Consider the following 7,584-nt stretch of genomic DNA (forward strand, 5'->3'; position numbering starts at 1 on the left):
GTCGGCTGGGCAGGCTGCAGCGACAGGCTCTGAGCTGCACCCAGAGCCGAACCACCTTGTATCTGGAGACTAAATATTGACTTAAAACCCTTTTGGGGCCTAGTTCTACCTTTTGATTTCATAGAATCACAGAATGGTTTGGGTTGGAAGGGACCTCTAAAGGTCACCTAGTCCAACCCCCCTGCTGTGGGCAGGGACATCTTCAACTAGATCAGGTTGCTCAGAGCCCCGTCCAACCTGACCTGGAATGTTTCCAGGGATGGGGCATCCACCACCTCTCTGGGCAACCTGTGCCAGTGTTTCACCACCCTCAGCATAAAAAATTTCTTCCTTATATCTAGTCTGTATCTACCCCCCTTTAGTTTAAAGCCATTCCCTCTTGCCCTGTCACATCAGGCCCTGCTAAAAAGTCTGCCGCCATCTTTTTTATAAGCCCCCTTTAAGTACTGATAGGCTGCAATAAGGTCTCCCCAAAGCCTTCTCTTCTCCAGGCTGAACAACCCCAGCCCTCTCAGCCTTTCTTCATAGGAGAGGTGTTCCATCCCTCTGATCATTTTTGTGGCCCTCTTCTGGACCCGCTCCAACAGGTCCATGTCTTTCTTATGCTGAGGGCTCCAGAGCTGGATGCAGTCCTCCAGGTGGGGTCTCAGCAGAGCAGAGGGGCAGAATCACCTCCCTCGACCTGCTGGCCGCACTGCTTTTGATGCAGCCCAGGATACGATTGGCCTTCTGGGCTGTGAGCACACATTGCTGGCTCATGTCCAGCTTTTCGTCCACCAGTACCCCCAAGTCCTTCTCGGCAGGGCTGCTCTCAATCCCTTCATCCCCCAGCCTGTATTGATACTGGGGGTTGCCCCGACCCAGGTGCAGGACCTTGCACTTGGCCTTGTTAAACCTCATGAGGTTCACACAGGCCCACTTCTTGAGCTTGTCCAGGTCCCTCTGGATGGCGTCCAGGTCCCTCTGGATGGCATCCCGTCCCTCTGGTGTGTCGACCGCACCACTCAGCTTGGTGTCATCTGCAAACTTGCTGAGGGTGCACTCGATCCCACTGTCTGTGTCATTGATGAAGATATTAAACAGTGCCGGTCCCAATACAGACCCCTGCAGGACGCCACTCGTCACCAGTCTCCATCTGGACATTGAGCCGTTGACCACTACCCTCTGGATGTGACCATCTAACCAATTCCTCACCCAGCGGACAGTCCACCCATCAAATCCATACCTCTCCAGTGTAGAGAGAAGGATGTTGTGGGGGACCGTGCCAAAGGCCTTACAGAGGTCCAGATAGATGACATCCATAGCCCTTCCCGTGTCCACTGATGTAGTCACTCCATCATAGAAGGCCCCTAGGTTAGTCAGGCAGGACTTGCCCTTGGTGAAGCCATGCTGGCCATCTTGAATCACCTCCCTGTCCTCCATGTGCCTTAGCATAGCTTCCAGGAGGATCTGTTCCATGATCTTCCCAGGCACAGAGGTGAGACTGACCGGCCTGTAGTTCCCTGGGTCTTCCTTTTTTTCCCTTTTTCAAAATGGGGGTTATGTTTCCCCTTTTCCAGTCAGTGGGAACTTCACCGGACTGCCACGACTTCTCAAATACAATGGATAGTGGCTTAGCAGCTTCATCCGCCAGCAATTTAAACAGCAAGGATAAATATTGGAGCAGTTTGGGGAAATTAAGGGGTTTTATGTGTTTTCTTTCTATGGGAGAGGCAACCGCTCACATTTGCATGTTGATGCAACTGGAAAGAAGGAGAAAACAATGCCGTGAGGGTGAGGATGGGTCATGAGTTTGCAAGCAGCTCCTACAACACTAACCCCCATCCCTACTGAGCTCATCATCCCCCTCCCACCCTCCATGGCCTTTATATTTGTAATGTCTGTTTGCTTTGAGGTTTTCCTTGCCTCTCAGCTCTCTAGGAAACCTGTGTTGTCTCTGCATCCTGCTAGCCAAACACTGATTGCCTCTAAACCAGGGCTTAAACAGTTTCCTGGGGATCTAGGATTGTATTAGTCTGAAATTAATGCAGGTGGAGAAGCAGCAGGCTCCAGGGTAATACCGAGGGGAAGGACTTCTCCCGTGCAAAGCCCCAGCTGCTGGGTGTGATGCCGGGGTTTCCATCAGGGCCCATCCTTGTCTTGCGGGGTGGCTCGTGGGCCAGATCTTCCGTGTCGTCTTCTGGCTGGTGTATGTTTGAAACGTCCTCATCGCAGGCTGTCTGCTGAAAGAATAATTGCTTTCTAGCTGTCTGAGAAGGACAAGAGTGGGGGAGGAACAAGCTGGGCACTCTCCTGCCCCTGCCAGCTTGTGAAGAAGTCCTCTTCCCTTACCATAATCTCCAAGCCCCCTCTGCCCTATAACCATAGGGAGGACATCTTGTTGTCTCTCTTGCTGGTGTAACAGTGAATCAGACCTCCTGGTTGTTGTTTGCCTGACAAAGCAGTGGTGGAGGCAGCGGAGCCGTCTCCGGGCACGGAAAGACAACGCTGCAGTAAGCATTCGTCTTTCCCTTTGCCTTCGCTGCCGGTGGTGACAGAAATGAAGCGCTGCCTCCTGTCCCCCTCATTCTACATCTCCTACCTCCTGCGCCGATTCCTTCTCCTTCCTCCTTTCAGCAAGCATCGGCCTCTTGCAACGAGGCAGGCGCAATGCTAAAATTGTCAAGACACAGATAAAAGCTGGGCGATCATCCTTCTTTTTTTTGCAGGGGAGATAATTAGGAACAGAACCTCTGCGAGGAAGAAGATCTTTCCATCATCGTTACTTTATCTCCAGGCAGCTACTCTAATCTCTCCAGGGACACGGCGCTTTCAAGCATCGTATTCTTGCTGTGGTTTTTTTTTAATGCTTTAATCCCTATGCAGTTCACCCACTTTTGCTACTAAGCAGCAAGTCAGTGCGAGCTGGTGTGTTTGTGTGCCTATGCCTCTGTTTGGGGGGGGGGGGACGACACGCACATGCGTATGTGATTCTGGGTTCAATTAAATGTTCTTTGTTTTTGATCAATGTGTCCCCAGGGAGTGTTTGCCTCAGGGCAATGCTGGGACTGGTTGTAAGGATTATTCATCAGCGGCTCATAGGTGAAAAGCTAAGGAAAAATGGCCAAACCCAAAACTGCAGAGGGCCCAAAGATAGGAACGCCATGTTTTTTGTGATTGTGGTGGGTGATATAGCGGGGCTGCAAGGTAGAAATGCCCCCTGAGGAAGGAGAGCATCCCACTGGCCTGTCTCCATCTGCTGCGGCTTAGCAAAATGCGGGCAGTTAGTTTCTGGACCCTCAAGTGCAGGGTTTCCGCGAGCTGCCTCTCTACAGCACCGCAAGCCAGTCAAAGCCTTGTTGGGCCAACACAGCTAACCCGTACTGGTCCCTTAGTTGCTAGCGCAAAAGGCACATAGATGGCTGGCTTCACATCAGCTGGTCTTTAGTTTCCATACTGAGTGACCAGGTGCCTGTCTGTAGGTGAAGGCAGGTCCAGAGCAAGGGTCCGATTTGCCCCTCTGGATCTGTAAGGAACTGTAATCATTGCTCTGCTCTGGCTGGTCCTTTCTTATTCGCCACTAATCACAGATGGAAACTCTTTCAGCCCTTTGCCTTTGGCAGCCACAGCGAAATGCATTAAAACAAAGAAGTGCTGTTTGCTGCCCAACATTAGATTGTGTTGTACTCCTTAGCTGAGAAGCAGAAATGTAACCACCGACTGCAAAATACATGTATATATAATATATATCCTGCCCCCTGCTTTCTTTTAGCCATCTCCATCGTTGACAGTAGGAGGAGACCGGACGGCAGGCTGACTCTTCATCAGGCGGAGGGCACCCACAGACTCTTTCTTTTCTTGGCTGCTTCTGGCCAGGTTTTGGGACCTCCCCATTGTCCCTGTGGGCACAGGCCCTGCCGTGCCCAGTCTCCTCTCTGCCATAAAGCAGAGGGCTAGAGATTGCTGTCCTGCCTGTCGGCCGCAGCCCAGGGGCTGGGCGCTGCTCCACACCGCCTTGGGTAGTACCAGAGGGCCCAGGCTGGGGACTTGGGACACACCGAGGTCTGCTCTGCAGCTGCCCCGGGGTGGGTAAGGTGGTCGCAGCTCTCTGGAGGCAGGAGGAGCTCTCGGGAGGCCCTGTGGGGATGCTGAAGCCACATTTCACTGGGATCAGAGCCTCACCATGTTGCGTTGAGCTGAGGGAAGGCAGAGATGGGGATGTTGGTGTGCGGGAACGGGTGGCAGCCGAAAGCAGCCTGGCCACGTGCTCTGGAGGAGGGAGCAACCCGCTTTGGGACAGCCGGATCCCCTGGTCTGCTGGGCAAGGCAGTGCCCCACGCGTCATCCCGTAGCTACTACCTCTAGTAACGGCTGCTGCCGCAGCACCAGCAGCCGCGCGGGGGCCATTCCAGATGCTCTGGAAGCACGGCAACTTCCCTGTGTGAGCTGTGCATGAGTCTTAATGAGCCTTCCTGGGGAGGGAGCGGAGGAGGCTCCCGGCAGGACGGAGAGGCGCAGGAAGGCAATTAAGGCAGCCTCCCAGTGCTAGGGCAGTGTGAGCAATGGGGGCTTCGGAAGTGTCACCTCCCGGGGACAGAGTACGGGCTGGCTTGACCTGGTTTGAGGGGACTGGAAGGTTGACACACCACAGGGAGCCACGACCTGTGAGCCCAAAACTGAGGCTGCAGGTGTCAGGGAGCACAGGAGCTCTCCGAAGCCCACCCTGAGGCAGGGGTCCCAGGGGCTGCCCGTGTCCCCAGGGAGGCAGAGCCTGCACCGCTGGCAGTGCCCTCCGGAAAGCTGGGCAGGGGCTGGAGGGGTTCAGGAATTGCAGCATTTTCTTCCCAAACACAATAATTGACAGCCATCAGGCCTGAAGGTTTTCCGTTGCCATATTTGACCTGGTCTTCTTGTTCACTGCAGGACGAAGCCCTTTTCGGTGGGGGGCGTTTGAGTCCCCTCAGCCCATGGGAAGACCTGCAGCAGCAAGTCCCGCAGATTAGGAAGGGAAATGGCAGTCCCCTTCCTCCCCTCGAAGCGTGTTAACAGCCCCTTGAAGGGGGGGATCAAGGAGAGTGCGCAGGCGGTATCCATCACATCTGTCTGTCTGCCCCACCATCTCCTCTTCCGCCAGCCCCCACCATAGCCTGGTGCCCCTGCCTCTGCTCTGCCCACATCTTGGGTTGCCTTCAGCTCTTTCCCTCTTTCCCCCCCACCCCATCTTAGTTATCCAGACACAACACAGCATCCCAGCTGAGTGCGCCTACCCCCACCTCAAAACCTTCTCTGCGCCATTGTTAAAAACTTCCTTCTTTAACCCCCCCCAAGCGTGACTTTGTTCCTTGCCTCTTCTGTGCATGACACGTTGTTTTCCAACTGGCCGCCCTTAGAGAGACATGGGTCTTCTCCTGAGTGCTCCTGGTTAATTTAGAAGCAAGCAATATGTGTAAGTCATTGTAATTACTCCTTCCAGCCAGCAACGCCATTGATTTGTTGTCTCCTCCACCTTTTAAGCCCTGTCGCAGGTTTGCAGCTCTTGCAAGGCTTGGCTTACCAAAAATAAATGGTCCCTTCTTGCTCTCCTCCCCAGATGGGCGAGAGGCAGCCGCCACTTCCCGCAGAGAGTCAGGGGAGGGTTTGCAGCTCTGCTCTTGCAAGGCTTACCAAAAATAAATGGTCCCTTCTTGCTCTCCTCCCCAGATGGGTGAGAGGCAGCCCAGCCGCCGCAGAGAGTCAGGGCAGGATGGAAATCAAATATTTATTCCTTATTCCGATTTTCTGTCTCCTAACTGGTTTCTAGTCTCTCCGTAATCAGGGCAGGATGGAAATCAAATATTTATTCCTACTCTTGATTTTCTGTCTCCTAACTGGTTTCTAGTCTCTCCGTAATGCCTTCAGTTCCTGAAGAGCCTTATACAGAGGCATTTGCCGTAAGCTTTTAAAATTTCTGGATAAATTATATCAATTCTTCCTGTCCCCCTGGTCTGCCCACCTGGCTGTGACCCTCTGGGGGGGAGAGGAGGTGACCCTGCAGAAGCTGTGCTGCTGGGCTCCCCCCTTTCTCCTGTCCCAGAAGTGACAGATCCACACGTCCTGGGGACACGGCTGGGGTTGGGATTGCGCCAGCATAGTCTGGCGAGGGGGCGGAGGGCAATCCCTGCCCGAGCATCTCCTGCTGTTCCTTTGTTTCTGCTTTTCCGAGGGGTGGTTCACACAGATTTCGACGTGGGCTGGGTTTCTGGGCTCCGGAGGAACAGGTTTTATGCCAATACCCTACACCAGCGGCCAGGCTGTTTCCATCCTTGTTCATCCTTCTGCAGGTCTTCTGCCTTGGCCGGCAGCCCCAAAAGCCCTCTCATGGGGCTCCTGCAGTTTTAATAGGAGGGTCTTCAGGACCAGTCCACCCTTACTTCACCTCCTCCTAAGTTTGTGACCCCAGCAATGGTTTTGGACATTTCCTCCTCCAAAAGGTGCTGTCCTTCCTAATTATGCTACTGTTATTTGGGTGCACAAGCAGAGGTCACCTGTTGAACCCTCTCCCGTTAGTGGTGTGGGGGTGAGCCTCCAGCTTAGCAAAGCCCTTGAGCGTATGCTCCAGCTGAAGTACGTACTCAGAGTTATTTTTTTCCTTCAAAAAAACCCTCAACTTTGAGGAGATGTGCTGAAGGTGAGAGCTCCAGAGCTTGTTTTATGGCATTAAACACCCTCCAGAAGGAGCAGTGGGAGCCGTGGCAGCGAGGAGACCCCACCGGCACGCCAGCAAAGGCAGGGCCCTGGGGAAAACTGGGTCCTCTGCCTTTATGCTCTGGTTTCCCCAAATATGGGTGAGGTTGTGCCTTTCCTAGGAGGGACAGGACCCACTGAGGGGCAAGAGCATCGTGTAGACCCGGCCGTGGGTTGCTCTAGAATAGGCAGCTCCAAGAGCCACGCCAAGGGTGAACCAGCTCATGCCTAGCTAGGTCAGAAACTCATTATAGTACTTAATTAGATTTATACCCCACATGAGCTCCTTGCCATCACGGTCTGATCTGGAGGCCTTGATTTCCCACTGGTTTCTGCTTCCCTGTCGTGGAGATAGGGGTCCCTCTTTCACAGAGAGGTGTTTCCCCCTAGCCCCCCGCAGCAGCCTGTACCCCATGCTGCTCCACGATGGGATAGATGAGGGGTGCCCAAACTGTGACAACACCCACCCCGCCCCCGGGGCAATGATACCCAGACCCTTGCGATGATATTTCTGTAATGCCAGCTACGCAGCTGCGGGCCGGCCATCTCCCTCAAGGGATGCCACCCTGAGCATCCTGAGGAAGGACACCTCGGCTTGGGCTGGCTGGTCCCCTCCGTCCCCGCAGCGACTTCATGCCCCACGGGAGGCTCGAACAGAAAACATCAAGTTTATTGTCCACGATCAACTTTACAAAAGAAATGTCCCAACACGGGCGCACGTCAGGGCCCCTTTCACGAACGTGCATTAGAGAAAGCGCGTGAGCGAGCGAGGAAGAGGGGGCAGCTTGGCGGGGTTGCACGAAGGTCACAGTGTTTCCCACTTGGCATGAGGGCTGCATCCCATCCCCGCCGCGTCCCCCTCGGCGGGCTGAGCCACTCCAC

Source organism: Aptenodytes forsteri, unplaced genomic scaffold (assembly GCF_000699145.1).
Source record: "Aptenodytes forsteri isolate BGI_AS27 unplaced genomic scaffold, ASM69914v1 Scaffold284, whole genome shotgun sequence".
In the NCBI taxonomy this organism is placed as follows: Eukaryota; Metazoa; Chordata; class Aves; order Sphenisciformes; family Spheniscidae; genus Aptenodytes; species Aptenodytes forsteri.